Below are 17,438 nucleotides of genomic sequence, written 5' to 3' on the forward strand. Positions count from 1 at the left end.
GTGACCGGCCTATTTTTGTTTGTATTATTAATTCTATCAGAAATAACTATGTACAATTGAATGTATGGTAATTATTCTAGGACTGTCTTCTTAGAAATATATATTAGTTTTTATTTTGTATTGTGGATCAGTTAATTACAACTAATACAGCTGTAGTGTGAATCACTCATTAGTGAGGTATAAAAATGTCTCTTAGTGACTCTGAGGTTCACTTCTGAAGAAGCTGTGCGACCTGGCTCAGAGAAACGTGTCAAGATAACGTTGTGGAATCCTAACCTACTATCCAGCTTGATCCAGATAAGGACTCTTTCCGTCTCACTTGGTTTTCCAAGGATTAGGACTTAAAAACCACTCCTTTTCAGCATATCCAGCAAATCGTGGAAACCCCTTGAACTATCTACACAGACGAGCAACTGCTATCACTATCTCGTGGAACTGTGTGAGAGGTAATATTAAGGGTATTACCAGCTGACTGCATAAATAATCTTAAGGAGGAGGAAAAATTCCTATTCATACTAAAGTCCGGGATCACTAAATAACGGTTGGGTCCATATTAACAAAATTGGAAAAACCACTACCTCCGAGCCAATATTTACTTTTATTCATATACCTATTTATATATATTTTTTTAATGTTTTTATGTGTGTTTATGTACATTGATTATTAAATTTCTTTTTTAACTGATCCACTGATATATTAATTTATTTATTGATTATTTGGGGACACAACTCTTAGCGCTGGTATTTTTCTGTTTATTGCTTATTCTAGCGGGGTCTGACAAACCCCTTCCAGCTGCTGTGGTAATCTAGTGGGTATTATATTTTGAAAAAAATTCCCACCGAGTGGTTTTGTCCATTACCCTCTAACTTACCATGAGTTGTTTCTCCAATTTTAATGATCGTAATTCTAGAAGACAGTCCTATATTACCAATTGGGAATGTTCTAGAACTGACAGCCCAGAATCGGATATACCAGATTTAAATAAAGACTTTTATAAATTAGAAGATCTTTTGAAAAACGAATCAAAGAACTGGTTGGACAGTACCAACCTCCAACAATATATTGAAAAACGTATGATACCTAGAGGTCTTAGAATTTTTAAGGCATCAATTTTTAATGGAAACAGAGAATTTCAAAAAGAATGGGACGAAACATTAGATACATGTTCCCTATCCCTCATGCAGCTGGTTGTCCGCTTCAGGTCTTATAAAGTTCTATGCATAGAAAAAGATATTGAAGCTTTGAAAAAAGATATGGATAAATACGCAACTACAAATGAGTTTAAGGATAGAGATAAGTTAGTAAATGATAGAGTAATTAAGTTTGAAAGGAATTTATTAGAAATGAAACAAAAGAAATTCAAAAGAGATCTCTTTGATTATAAAAATGACCAAGTAAGATCTTATAGAGATAACTATATGAAGAGGCAGAATATGGAGAGTGCTCATACGTCTAGGAATCAGCAGAGGAAACAATCTACACAGGATGAAATTAGAGAGCCCAACTATCTGCATAAGAACAGATATGAGGTTCTTAGGGAACAGAACAACACACCACGAAGATCACCCAAACTAGACATGGGGGCTAGGAGAAAGATATACAGTAAAGAAATGCATTTACAGGAAGATCATTATAAAGGAGAACAAGATTATCGATCAGGAAAATCAGATAGAACCGATTTTTTAGAGAAACGCTCGAGACAGAACAGTTGGGATCAACCACTCAAAAATCAGGAAAATCCTCAAAACAGCAACAAAAGGTTAAGGGAACACAATGGAGAAGAGATAGGGGATGTAGATCGGGAAGGGAAAAGCCGAAGGAGACAGTAGATAAAATCAAAACTGATCCCACTAATATATTTAACCTTTCCTCCAAACAATTGAATAGTGCCGAAATGTCCCTCCTTGCGAAAGGATTAAAATTTTCTCCTACATGTACACCAAATATATTCGACTTATATGTCGATTTGAATAGATATGTCCATACAATGTGTAGAAAACGCTATTTTGCCAATAAAGCCTTACAACAAAAGAACGATCCATCAATTCCAATAGTACTAGATAGTTCTGATGAAATAGCATTAGTAACACTCAAAAAACGTATTCAAGAGAATGAGACAAACCTGGTTAGTCCAAAGAAAATATATGACATCAAGAATACAGAAGTATTTAAGAGAAAGTCTGAATTTTATCCCACCTCATTAAAAAGTAAAAATATAGAATCCTTTTACAAGATTACTCTTGAGGATTTTAAAGAATTATGTCATACACAACAGATCAATCAGAATAAAAAGAAACAATCTAATCTATCTAGAAAAGAAAGACAGGCACTAAAACTGTTGACACAAGACACCTCTTTGGTTATAAAAGAAGCTGATAAAGGGGGGTTTAGTAATTCTCAACAGGAAAGATTATATCATAGAGTCATTAAGACAATTGGATGATAAGAAATATTATGATAAGCTGCCTGGGGACCCCACAAAAGTTTTTTTTAGAACTAAAATATCTGCTTGATAAGGCTTTAAATGCAGGGGTCATATCCAAAGATGTGTATCAATTTTTATTTTCCCATCATCCCATCACCCCCACATTTTATTATTTACCCAAAATTCACAAATCACTCACTACACCTCCTGGTCGCCCTATAATTTCTGGAATTAATTCTCTCACTTCAAATTTATCATTTTATGTTGACTCCTTTTTACAATCCCGAGTGTCCTCACTGTCCTACACATTTTCTCACTCAAATTATGAATATAAAAATGGAAGGATTCCTATGCCTTCCTAACACTGGATGTTTCGGATTTATATACACATATTCCACACAATAAAGGCTGTGAAGTCATTTTGGAAAGATTTCCTAAAGATGGAGACCTCAGTGAGGAACAAATTTGGTTTCTATTGGACTCTATCAAATTTATCCTATCACATAATTATTTTCTTTTTTTAAACACTTTTTATTTACAGGTGATGGGTACGGCCATGGGGACCAGATTCGCGCCCAGTTATGCTAACCTGTACATGGGTCACTTTGAGGAGTCCCATGTGTGGGTAAGCTTCCGGGCGCGATCCCTGGTCTTCTATGGCCGTTATACAGATGACCTTTTCATTATTTGGGATGGAGATTATGACACTGCCACTTCTTTTATTTTCTCTTTGAATCACAACACCTATAATTTAACTTTCACTGCACATTTTCACCCCTCTATGATCACATTTTTGGATGTGGCTCTTGAAATAGCTAATAATAAGATCATTACTTCTACTTATGTGAAAGAAACCAATACCAATTCATATCTGCATTATGACAGCTCCCATTATAAACTGTGGAAGCAAAATATACCTAAAAATCAACTAATGAGAATACGTCGAAATTGTACTGAGCTAGAAACTTTTGATCATCAGGCAGATAATTTTATAGAGTCCTTTAAGAGATGTGGATACCCAGACAACTTATTACAAGATGCACTACAAGAAATTCGTGATTTGGATAGGAGTACCCTCTTAACTAACAACAAAAAAGAGATTACTAAAAAAGATAATGCGGATAAAAACGAAAAAAGAAAATTTGAGGATAACAGTTTATCATTCATCTGCAAATATAACTCATGTGCAGGAGAAATTAAGAATATTATCAAAAGAAATTATAAAATATTAAGACATGATAAACTATTGGGGTCTATCCTTCCACCTACCCCCAGCGTTATATATAAGAAAAATAAATCTTTAAAACTGATGTTAGCTCCTAGTCATTTGAGAGATATTAATGAGGAAACAAATGAGAAAATTGGCTAACCTCGATAGAAAGACCATCTGGCTTCTTCCAATGTGGTCATAATAAATGTATCACATGTAGGTATATCGAAAGAACAACACAAATAGAAATACCCTATAAAAAAGAGATGTACACTATAAAAACCTTTATTAATTGTGATTCTCCATACGTGATATATCTATTGCTATGCAGTTGCAATCTTCCTTATATAGGACGCACGACTCGTTCGCTTAAAATACGCTTTTTGGAACACAGAAGAAATATACTTAAGAAATATATGAAACATAGTGTATCACGACACTTTTGTGAAAAACACAATAGTAACCCTGAAACGTTAAAACTTATAGCTTTGGAATTAATACAACCTACAGCAAGAGGGGGGGATCGGTACAATAATCTCTGTAAGAGAGAAGTTTTCTGGATGCTACAATTCAATTCTTTGTAACTAGATGGGTTGAATGAGAATATGGAAATCAATTCTATTATATGAAGCTATTTGCCCTTTCCTCTCTTTGAGGGTTATGCATATATATATATATATATATATATATATGCATGTGTGTTATACATATATGCACATGTCTCTTATGTGTGCATGTATGTATATCTATATAGCTAGGATTTATATGGTTAGGATTTAATGTGCATGTCTAATAAGTGGGAAACTCTTCCCTACATATTTTTGTGTGTGGTCCTTCATACATGTATACATATCTCTGCATGCATGTATTTATCTAACGAAAAATTGGGTGTCTAAGAATTTTGTTTATTTTTGCTATCTCCCAATGCACTTTTTAGCTATGTCTTTCAAAGTGGAACAAATTAACAAATAACTAATTATTTTATAAATAACAATATGGAAATAATGTAGCTATTCCAGTACAGATAAATCCTTCTAACTTGATCTTATAATATATATCTCTATAGTGTAGTATAAATGAATACCACTCTCCTTATTACTCTATTGTGTTCCCAGTCTGCTGATGAATTTTAAATGATGAACTAAACATTAACAAATGATTTACAATTTATAATATGTTGCTTTGTATGAGAGCGGATTGCCCTTATTATGAATGTAACCTAGCAACGGAGAAACAAGATGCGCTATCCAAGTGGTCCGATCACGTGTCCACTCCGGGACACGTGATGTGGTCCCACAGTGCATCGGGTGCGCTCCAACCATGCGTCCCACGGACTACTTCCGGTTACAGAGTCCGTGGGCTGTGGCAACGCGCGGCGGAGCGTAGCACAGGTGCGCTCGCCCTGCATACGGGTGAGCGTACTGATGCATTGTGGGACACGCAGGTCCTATTGGAGGGCTCGTAACACACCTGATATTAATGAAATTGCCGGTGAGTGACAGATAGGTCACGTGACCGGCCTATTTTTGTTTGTATTATTAATTCTATCAGAAATAACTATGTACAATTGAATGTATGGTAATTATTCTAGGACTGTCTTCTTAGAAATATATATTAGTTTTTATTTTGTATTGTGGATCAGTTAATTACAACTAATACAGCTGTAGTGTGAATCACTCATTAGTGAGGTATAAAAATGTCTCTTAGTGACTCTGAGGTTCACTTCTGAAGAAGCTGAGCGACCTGGCTCAGAGAAACGTGTCAAGATAACGTTGTGGAATCCCAACCTACTATCCAGCTTGATCCAGATAAGGACTCTTTCCGTCTCACTTTGATATCCAAGGATTAGTACTTAAAAACCACTCCTTTTCAGCATATCCAGCAAATCATGGAAACCCCTTGAACTATCTACACAGACGAGCAACTGCTATCACTAGCTCGTGGAACTGTGTGAGAGGTAATATTAAGGGTATTACCAGCTGACTGCATAAATAATCTTAAGGAGGAGGAAAAATTCCTATTCATACTAAAGTCCGGGATCACTAAATAACGGTTGGGTCCATATTAACAAAATTGGAAAAACTACTACTTCAGAGCCAATATTTACTTTTATTCATATACTTATTTATATATATTTTTTTTGTTTTTATGTGTTTATGTACATTGATTATTAAATTTCTTTTTTAACTGATCCACTGATATATTAATTGATTTATTGATTATTTGGGGACACAACTCTTAGCGCTGGTATTTTTCTGTTTACCACAATAGGTTGATTTATATGAAACGAAGAGACCACCTTCGGCAGAAAGTGTTGACGAGTCCTCAATTCCGCTCTATCCACATGGAAAATCAAATATGGTCTCTTGTAAGACAAAGCCGCCAATTCCGACACCCGTCTGGCGGACGCCAAGGCTAAAAGCATGACCACTTTCCAAGTGAGAAATTTCAACTCAACCTTTCGCAAAGGTTCAAACCAGTGAGACATAAGAAATTGTAACACCACGTCAAGATCCCACAGGTGGTACAAACAGAGGATGGATATGCAGCACTCCCTTCACGAAAGTCTGAACTTCAGGAAGGACGGCCAATTCTTTTTGAAAGAAAATAGATAAAGCCGAAATCTGCACTTTTATGGAACCCAATTTCAGGCCTGCAAAAAATGGAGGAAACGACCCAGCTGAAACTCCTCCGCAGGAGCTTTCTTGGCTTCACACCACAACACATTTTCTCCAAATACGGTGATAATGCTTCGCCGCGACCTCCTTTCTAACCTTAAGGAGAGTGTTGATAACTTCCCCAGGAATACCCTTCCAAGCTAGGATTTGGCGTTCAACCTTCACGCCGTCAAACGCAGCTGCGGTAATTCTTGAAATATGCATGGCCCCTGCAGTAACAGGTCCTCTCTGAGAGGAAGCGGTCAAGGATCTTCTATGAGAAATTCCTGAAGATCCGGATACCAGGCCCTTCGTGGCCAATCTGGAATGACGAGTACTGCCGGAACCCTTGCTCGTCTTATGATCCTAAACACTTTTGGAATGAGAGGAAGCGGAGGGAACACATATACCGACTGAAACACCCACAGAGTTACCAGGGCGTCCACTGCACTGGCTTGGGGGTGCCTTGACCTGGAACAATACCTCGGAAGCTTCTTGTTGAGGCGAGACGCCATCATGTCTATTTGAGGAATTCCCCAACGCCTTGTCACTTCTACAAATACCTCTTGATGAAGAGCCCACTCTCCTGGATGGAGATCATGTCTGCTGAGGAAGTCTGCTTCCCAGTTGTCCACGCCCGGAAGGAAGACTGCTGACAGAGCGCTCACATGCTTTTCCGCCCAGAGGAGAACTCTTGTGGCCTCCGCCATCGCCGCTCTGCGCTTTGTTCCGCCCCTGGCAGAACAAGGCAGCCAAGTTGTCAGAATCAACTGAGACTTTGGCAAATTTGGAATCCAACCATGATGTTGCAGAACCGTCAGGGAAAGTTCCACATTTCTTAGCAACTGCTCCTTCGATCTCGCCTTTATCAGGAGATCGTCCAAGTACGGGATAATTGTGACACCTCGCTTGCGTAGGAGTACCATCTTTCCGCCATCAGTTTGGTGAAGACCCTCGGGGCCGTGGAAAGCCCAAACGGCAACGTCTGAAATTGGTAATGATAATCCTGCACCGCAAATCACAGGAAAGCTTCATGTGGAGGATATATCGGGACATGTAAGCAGGCATCTTTTATGTCGACTGATGCAATAAAATCCCCCCTTCCAGACTGGAGATCACTGCTCGAAGAGATTCCCTCTTGAACTTGAAAGTTTTCAAATACAGATTGAGGGATTTTAGGTTCAGGATTGGTCTGACCGAGCAGTCCGGCTTTGGTACGACAAAGAGGCTCGAATAAAACCCTTCTCCCCGTTGGGACGGGGGTACCGGGACAATGACACTCTGCTGACACAGCTTTTGTATTGCAGCACTCACTACTTCTCTTTCTGGGATAGAAACTGGCAAGGCTGATTTGAAAAATCGGTGGGGGGGGGGCACCTCCTGAAACTCCAGTTTGTACCTTTGGGACACTATGTCCAACACCCAAGGATCTAGGCCCGAGTGAAACCAGACCTGACTGAAGAGTCTGAGGCGCGCCCCCACCGGCACGGACTCCTGCAGGGGAGCCCCAGCGTCATGCGGTGGACTTGGCAGAGGCCGGGGAGGACTTTTGATCCTGGGAGCCTGACACAGCAGGCGACCTTTTTCCCCTTCCTCTACCCTTTGAAGCAAGGAAGGACGAGCCTCTTCCTTTCTTGTATTTATTAGGCCGAAAGGACTGCATCTGATAATGGGGCGCCTTTTTCTGTTGCGCTGGAACATAAAAAAGAAAAGATGACTTACCCGCTGTAGCGGTAGACACCAGGTCCGCGAGGCCGTCACCAAACAAGACACTACCTTTATATGAGAGAGCCTCCATAGCTTTCTTGGAGTTGGCATCAACATTCCATTGATGAATCCACAGCGCTCTCCTGGCCAAGACTGCCATGGCATTGGCCCTTGATCCCAAGAGGCCAATATCTCTTGCCGCATCCTTTAGGTAAGCTGCAGCGTCCCCGATATAACCAAGAGTCAACAGAATGTTATCCCTATCCATGTCAGATGCCAAATTATCAGCCCACTTAGCAATAGCACTACTCACCCATGCCGACGCCACGGCCAGTCTGAGGAGTGCACCCGTAGTGACATAAATGGATTTTAATGTCGATTCCTACTTACGATCCGCAGGATCCTTGAGGGCAGCAGTGCCGGGAGACGGGAGCGCCACCTTCTTGGACAGCCGTGACAGAGCTTTGTCCACATTGGGAGATGACTCCCACTTTTCCCTGTCGTCAGAGGGGAAAGGATATGCCATAAAAATTCTCTTGGGAATCTGCCAACTTTTATCAGGCGATTCCCAAGCTTTTTCACAAAGAGCGTTCAGTTCATGAGAGGGGGGAAACGTCACCTCAGGCTTCTTTCCCTTAAACAAACAAACAAACAAACAAACAAACGAACAAACCCTTGTATCAGGAACAGCAGGCACTTCAGAAATATGTAAAACATCTTTAATAGCCACAATCATGTACTGAATACTCTTAACCAATTTTGGATGTAAATTGGCCTCACTATAGTCGACACTGGAGTCAGAGTCCGTGTCGGTATCCGTATCAGCTATTTGGGTAAATAAACGCTTTTGTGACCCTGAGGGGACCTGTACCTGGGACAAGGCGTCCTCCATGGATTTTCTCCACGTTTGTGTCTGAGAATCAGATTTATTCAGCCTTTTAGACAATAACGCCACATTTGCATTCAATGTACTCAACATATTCACCTAATCAGCAGTCGGCAGTGCCGACAGTCACGCCCAAATCCTTCTCTGTGCCCCCAGGAACTTCCTCCGGGGAGGAGCACCCAGCCTGACATGTCAGCACACCGTACCGACACACACCTACTCACACTGGCTATAGGGGACAGACCCACAGGGTAGCCTGTTAGAGAAACACAGAGGGAGTTTACCAGCTCACACCCCAGCGCCTATATAATACTGAAAAATAATATATGATGTGTGCGCTGTTATGATAGCACCAAAATACTGTGCCCCCCCGTTTTGCTCCCTGTACTTCAGGGGTGGGGAACCTCAGGTCCGAGGGCCATATAAGGCCCGCAGAGCCACTTGATCTGGCCCGGCCAGGCTCACCTAGCTGGGCGCCCACTGAGAATTTGTTACTAGTGGGCGCCTGTCTTCTTACCCTCAGTAGCAGCCAGAGGCAGGAGCTCACTCCTGAGCTCTGGCTTCCGGCTCTGGCAGTGTGCGTGTGCTGGTGTGTGGTGTTATGGGAGAGATGCCATGACTTCTCTCCCATAGTTCTGAGGAGTGAGCGGCCAGGCGGAGGGCAACAGTCTGGAAGCAGGAGCGGGGCTGGTGAGTATTGTGGTTTTTTTTTCTTTTAATGTGTGCGTGTAAGCGTCGCTACTAGGGGGCATATATAATGGGGCATAACAACTGACTGGTGACATATCTAATGGGGCATAACAAGTGGCGGGGCATATCTAATGGAGCATAACAAGTGACTGGGCGTATACTTACTGGGGGCATATCTACTGGGGCATAACAGCTGACTGGGGGTATATCTACTGGAGGCATAACTACTGACTGGGGGCATAACTACTGACTGGGGGCATATCTACTGACTGGGGGCATAACTACTGGGGGCATATCTACTGGGGCATAACTACTGGGGGCATATCTACTGGGGGCAGGCTCATTTTTAAGTTGATAATTTTTGTATGGCCCCCGAAAGATTTTATAAATATCCAAATGGCCCTTGGTAGAAAAAAGGTTCCCCACCCCTGCTGTACTTGATCAGGAGAGTGGAGGTCCGGGCCAGCGTCTCTGCAAGTCTGTGAAGAGAGAAAATGGCGCTGGTAAGCTGTGAGGGCTAAGCCACGCCCCCACCTCGGCGCGCTGTAGTCCCGCTCAATTTTAAAATATTTATACTGGCGGGGGCTTATATTTAGTGCCTAGGCACTTATAATATGTCTCTTTAGCCAGTTTTTTGCCTCAGTAACATGCTGCCCAGGGTGCCCCCCTGCGACCTGCACCCTGTAAGTGCCGTTGGAAGTATGTGTGAGAGCATGGGGCGCAGCGCGACTGCTGCGCTGTACCTCGTTACTGAAGTCTTCTGCCATCGCTGAAGTCTTCTTGCTTCTATATACTCACCCGGCTTCTTTCATCTGGCTTCTGTGAGGGGGTTGACGGCGCGGCTCCGGGAACAAGCAGCTAGGCGCACCTAGTGATCGAACCCACTGGAGCTAATGAAGCAGAGCCTTAAACTCAGAAGAAGTAGGTCTGACTTCTCCCCCCTCACTCCTACGAAGCAGGGAGCCTGTAGCCAGCAGGTCTCCCTGAACATAAAAAAACTTAAAGTCTTTTCAGAGAAACTCAGGAGAGCTCCCCTAGTGTGTCTCCAGTCTCTCTGGGCACAGAATCTAACTGGGGTCTGGGGGAGGGGCATAGAGGGAGGAGCCAGTTCACACCCATTCAAAGTCTTATAGTGTGCCCATGTCTCCTGCGGATCCCGTCTATACCCCATGGTCCTTTTGGAGTCCCCAGCATCCTCTAGGACGTAAGAGAAAAAAGAGATATGTGCGTCGGCTACATGGTCGTCCATCCAAACGTTCACCAGACACTATGGGTTAGATGTTTCTGGTGGCCACTTTGGAGAAACGGTACTTAAGGAAGCAACTGCATAAAATTATCACTTTAAGCATCATTGGGCTCTGTGTCGTTTATTTCCCACCCTACTTGGATGCTTTGGTATATCCCAGAGTAATGGCTGCCATGGAGTAGCGCTGAAGAAAGTAGCAAATTATGCTTACCGATAATTTCATTTCTTCAAGGTACTCCATGGCAGCCTACAATTTCCCACCTCAGTATATTTTTGTTTCTTAGGCTCCGTTAAGGAGACATTCAAAGAATGGGGAAGCCAGGGGAGTGCGGACCTATATTCCCAGAGGGGCGGAGCCTAAAATAGAAAACTTCCTGTCTAAACCTTGGAGTAGGGATAAGTCCCCAGAGTAATGGCTGCCATGGAGTACCTTGAAGAAATGAAATTATCGGTAAGCATAATTTGCTACTATATAACACACACACACACACACACACACACACACACACACACACACACACACACACACACACACACACACACACACACACACACTGTCATGTTACATATTTAACCAGGTATAACACATTTGTTACCTGTTTTGTATATTCTTAATTTAGTAACCACAGGTTACACATATGTCACCTCCTGTGGAAGGTTAAATTCTTCACGGTGATGGGATGGTACTCATTATCTGGTGGTCCTTGACATACATGTCTGGTGTGTGTAAATAGTATACTACAGTACATTAATGTTATATGAGGAGATAATATAGTATATTGCTAAATATTTACCATTGTATTTTTATTTTTTTAATTATATCCCCAAAAAATTTAATTCTATTCTCTATATTACGTTAACAACAATTTTTGTTATTACCAGGCTGGCATAATAAAAATAAAAAGCAAACAAATAGTTCAAAGCCTGGAATAATGTTCTACTTTCACCACCTACCAATAAAGAAAAAAAAAGAAAGACATTCTACTTCAAACACAGTAAGTCAGATCTTCAAATGTGTCATATATATACTGTGTGTGTGTGTGTGTGTGTGTGTGTATGTATATATATATATATATATATATAAAATGAAGATCCAAAGAAGTAAAGGCACTCAGGACTACAAAATGCAGAAAGCATAAGTGTATTGGGCAAACGTTTTCAAGGCTGATGCCCCATCATCAGGACCACACAAAGACAGCAGTTACTCCTTTCTTTGTGTGGTCCTGATGACAGGGCATCAGCCTTGAAAACATTTGCCCAATACACTCATGCTTTCTGCATTTTTTAGTCTGAGTGCCTTCACTTCTTTGGATCTTCATTGATATATAATTTTTTTGCACCGGAGCAAGATGACTTATATGTGGGTACCAGCATATTTTTTTAAATCTTTTTTGCTAATTTATTTTTAAAGTGTAATGAATGTATATACTCAGCATTGTGTATTAATGTAAAATGGGGAGGGGACTCTTGAAGACCAGTAGACTAGTCTCCCAAAATGTTAGCCCTAAACATTTAGTTTTTTACTTGACTGCACTGTTCTTGTTAAGATCCCTATGCATTAATAATTGCGGCACTGTTGTGATTATTAACATTCTTTTCCATTGTGAATTTTTCAGTTTTTATTAAAAATATTCCCGCTATGTACTAAGTAAACCCCCCGAAGGGAAAGTGGTAGTGATAACCGAGGTCCCTTCGAGTTCCTTTGCATTTTGAAAAAGATTTTTCCATTTGTGTAAAACTCATGGGGAATCTGACACTGCGCATGTGCAGTTGTGCACAGTGACAGTTTCCAGTATTGCAGCTGGCACCGGATGGAGGTTGCAGGAGACGGATAGAAAGATCTCTCTCTCTTGCTACCATGCCTCCATTGGCTTTAAGCAGTTTAGATCATCTGATAATGGTATAACCTAACATGACCAAATTCTCTAAACAATGCTTTTCAGAGTTTGATACATACAGCAGGGGTCAGATTGTAGTTCCCATTGATGATAATAATAAGGACTGTGATCTGCAGTGCTAATTAACATTCAATTTCTGCATTTGATTTCTGTGAAATCAATATCTCATAGCAACAAACCATAAAATTTTACATTTTCCAATATAATTTTATGGGGAAAAATAAGCAATTAGATATTTTACATTTCCGTGAGGGAGTAATTAGCTTAAATATTAATACATTTTTTTTATTATTTTTTATAAATATTGTAGAAAAATTAGCTACTGCTCTCTTTTTTTTTTAGGAACTTAGCACTGGACAATGAAATAGTGACTACTGACTGTGAGAAAGTTGCTGCTGAGACATCAGCTGAATCACACGATAAGTCTGCAGATGAAAAGCAATATCCAGCTGTGTGGTCAAAAGAACAATTTGATGAATTCAAAAAGAAACATGAGTGGCTATTTGTGTCTAGGGGAAAACTCGGCTGTACAATATGTGCAGAAGTTTCTAACTTAAAGGGGATCCGGTCTCTAGGTCGACAGTAACTAGGTTGACAGTTTCTAGGTCGACCACTATTGGACGACAGTAACTAGGTCGACAGGGTCTCTAGGTCAAAAGGTCGACACGAGTTTTTCAAAAATGTTCTCTTTTTTTTTTAACCTTTTCATACTTAACGATCCGCTACCGCTTCGCTCGGAACCTTGCCCGAAGCTCGCGAGCCATGCGAGGGGACACGGTGCACTAATTGGGGTTCCCGGTCACTCTACGAAGAAAACGACACCCAAAAAACGCATGTCGACCTTTTGACCTGTCGGCATAGAGCATGTCGACAGATACCCTGTCGACCAATAGTGGTCGACCTAGACACTGTCAACCTAGTTACTCTCTACCTTCCATACCACACCCACTTAAAGATTCACGCTGCTCGAGGCATAAATATTGCTTCTCAGTGGGCAGAATGTAAAATTTTACCTTTTGGTAAAACTAAGGAAACAGAGCTCACATATATATATACACAAAAAAACAGCTGCTCATGCAGAAGCAGAAAAAATTCTAGAAACCGCTAGACAAGATATTCTGATAAACATAAATGGAAGAAGTCAAGAAGCTGCTTTTGAAATCACTAGCCGTGTATTCAGAACAGCTTACTACATTGCTAAAATGAATAGGCCATTTACTGACCATGAGAGCTTGATTGAGCTGCAAAAAGTGAATGGAGTTCAGATTGGGCATTTGCTTCATAGTAGAATGGTCTGCGGAGACATTATAGAACACATTTCGGCTGAAATTAGGAAAAGATCACTATATTAGTTGATGAAGCTACTACACTTTCTAGAAAATCAACTCTTATTATTTTTTTAAAATCCAGTGTTGATGGTGTCATGAATCCGGTAGCATTTCCTTTGGATTTGATAGAGTTAGAAAATGCCTCAGCCGAGAGCATAAAACAGGAAATAATGAAATGTTTATTCCATCATGGTTTTACTTTCGAAGTATTGACAAAGATCTTTGTCAGTTTTTGTAGTGATGGTGCAAAGGTCATGCTTGGTGTAAAAGCTGGTATTGGAAAAGTCATACAAAGAGGAGACTTTCCCAAACTAATTCTCTGGCATTGCATGAATCACAGGCTTGAACTGGCTGTGGATCAAGCACTAGATGTTACTGGAGGTACAAATGACTTCAGGGCATTTTTAGACACCATATACACACTTTACAGTCAGTCACCAAAAAATGTACGTGAGCTTAGTGCACAGGCTAATGAGCTGCATGTCTTGCTTTAAAAAATTGGCAGAGTTTTCAACGTAATATGGGGAGCTTCATCGTGGAGAGCAGGGAATGCAGTCTGGCAGACGTATCCTGCATTAGTAGCACATTTTCAAAAAGCCTCACAAGACCAATCAAGGGATAGAAGGGAGCAAGTGAAATTCCAAGGTCTACATTCAAAACTGTGCTCAGTCAACTTTGTAAAAAATATGTCAATTATGTTAGATGTTCTGACTGAGCTCAAAAACATATCAGAACTCTTACAAGACAGAAAAATGACCATTCCAAAAGCTGACAACCACATAAAAATGTACGTGCGGAGAATTGAAAGCCTAAAGAGAATACCTGGATTTCACAGTGAACAGACACAGAATGCAGAAGAGGGAATGATGTTCAAAAATACAAAGTTGACAGGTATTGGGAAAAGTCCCAAGATCAAATCTTCTCAATTCATCCAGGCGGTTGTTGACATGAGGTGCAAATTATTCGCCACCACTGCTAACAAAGCAACAGAAAGTGCAGCCAAAGGCAGGGAAACTGCTTACCACACCCTGATTGACAGTATATCTGTTCTGAATTCTGAATCTTGGCAAACTGATTCTGATAATCCACTTTTTGGAGACAAAGAGATTCGTACACTATGTGAAATGCTGAATGTCAATTACCATGAAACACACCTGGGATTTGTGGAATATAAGTGCTGTGCAGGACGGATTGTTCCTGAAAAATTAAAGAAATTAGTTCTTGCAGTAGATACTCTTGCAGCAAGCAATGCTGACTGTGAGCGAGGCTTTAGTGTTATGAACAACATAATTACAGATAAGCGAATTGCACTGACCACTGGACATGTGTCGGACTTCTTTTATTTCTATTGTTGATCCTCCCTCCACTGAGTGGAATCCGGACGCATATGTAAAATCATGGCTGGGCAAGGGACGTCGGGCAGCCCAATCCTGTAAAGGCATGGCAAGACAGGAGCAAGCAAGGCAACAGGATCAGGCCTACTATAAGCAGCTATGGCAGTGCCTTTAAATGATAAGTTCTGTGCTAGCTTGGTGATCTGTGCCAGGAAATGGGAGGGAGTTATAGTAGGTGAGAGGATGATGGGGGTTCCAGGAGCTGCTCTTACTGGATTTGGCCTTCTTTCTCTTAAATAGTTAGTGGGATGTTGCATGAGTGCTCACCGTTATACCTATATGTTGTAATGTGCAGTAACAGTCTATTTATTGGGTCCCAATGGCCTAGAATATGTATCAACTACAATATATGGAAGTGTTGTAAGGTAATATATCAGGTAGATTCTATGGGCAGAGCCAGCCTTAGGCATTATAGGAAAATGGCCAGGACATTTGGAATGCCTAGGGGGAGCAAGGTGCAGAGGAGATGGACGGTGGAAACAAGGTGCAGGTGTGGGAGATGGAAGGCAGGTGTGGGAGATGGAAGTGAAGTACAGGTGTGGGAGATGGAAGGTGGGAGTGAGGTGCAGAGGAGATGGAATGTGGAAGGCAGGTGTGGGAGATGGAAGGTGGAAGTGAAGTACAGGTGTGGGAGATGGAAGGTGGGAGCAAGGTGCAGATGAGATGGAAGGTGGAAGTGAAGTACAGGTGTGGGAGATGGAAGGTGGAAGGCAGGTGTGGGAGATGGAAGGTGGAAGTGAAGTACAGGTGTGGGAGATGGAAGGTGGGAGCGAGGTGCAGAGGAGATGGAAGGTGGAAGTGAAGTACAGGTGTGGGAGATGGAAGGCAGGTGTGGGAGATGGAAGGTGGAAGTGAAGTACAGGTGTGGGAGATGGAAGGTGGAAGGCAGGTGTGGGAGATGGAAGGTGGAAGTGAAGTACAGGTGTGGGAGATAGAAGGTGGGAGCGAGGTGCAGAGGAGATGGAAGGTGGAAGTGAAGTACAGGTGTGGGAGATGGAACGTGGGAGCGAGGTGCAGAGGAGATGGAATGTGGAAGGCAGGTGTGGGAGATGGAAGGTGGAAGTGAAGTACAGGTGTGGGAGATGGAAGGTGGGAGCGAGGTGCAGAGGAGATGGAAGGTGGAAGTGAAGTACAGGTGTGGGAGATGGAAGGTGGAAGGCAGGTGTGGGAGATGGAAGGTGGAAGTGAAGTACAGGTGTGGGAGATAGAAGGTGGGAGCGAGGTGCAGAGGAGATGGAAGGTGGAAGTGAAGTACAGGTGTGGGAGATGGAACGTGGGAGCGAGGTGCAGAGGAGATGGAATGTGGAAGGCAGGTGTGGGAGATGGAAGGTGGAAGTGAAGTACAGGTGTGGGAGATGGAAGGTGGGAGCGAGGTGCAGAGGAGATGGAAGGTGGAAGTGAAGTACAGGTGTGGGAGATGGAACGTGGGAGCGAGGTGCAGAGGAGATGGAATGTGGAAGGCAGGTGTGGGAGATGGAAGGTGGAAGTGAAGTACAGGTGTGGGAGATGGAAGGTGGAAGGCAGGTGTGGGAGATGGAAGGTGGAAGTGAAGTACAGGTGTGGGAGATGGAAGGTGGGAGCGAGGTGCAGAGGAGATGGAAGGTGGAAGTGAAGTACAGGTGTGGGAGATGGAAGGTGGAAGGCAGGTGTGGGAGATGGAAGGTGGAAGTGAAGTACAGGTGTGGGAGATGGAAGGTGTGGGAGATGGAAGGTGGGAGCGAGGTGCAGAGGAGATGGAAGGTGGAAGTGAAGTACAGGTGTGGGAGATGGAAGGTGGGAGCGAGGTGCAGAGGAGATGGAAGGTGGGAGCGAGGTGCAGAGGAGATGGAAGGTGGAAGTGAAGTACAGGTGTGGGAGATGGAAGGTGGGAGCGAGGTGCAGAGGAGATGGAAGGTGGAAGTGAAGTACAGGTGTGGGAGATGGAAGGTGGAAGGCAGGTGTGGGAGATGGAAGGTGGAAGTGAAGTACAGATGTGGGAGATAGAAGGTGGGAGCGAG

This window comes from Pseudophryne corroboree, chromosome 4 (assembly GCF_028390025.1).
Source record: "Pseudophryne corroboree isolate aPseCor3 chromosome 4, aPseCor3.hap2, whole genome shotgun sequence".
Taxonomy (NCBI): domain Eukaryota; kingdom Metazoa; phylum Chordata; class Amphibia; order Anura; family Myobatrachidae; genus Pseudophryne; species Pseudophryne corroboree.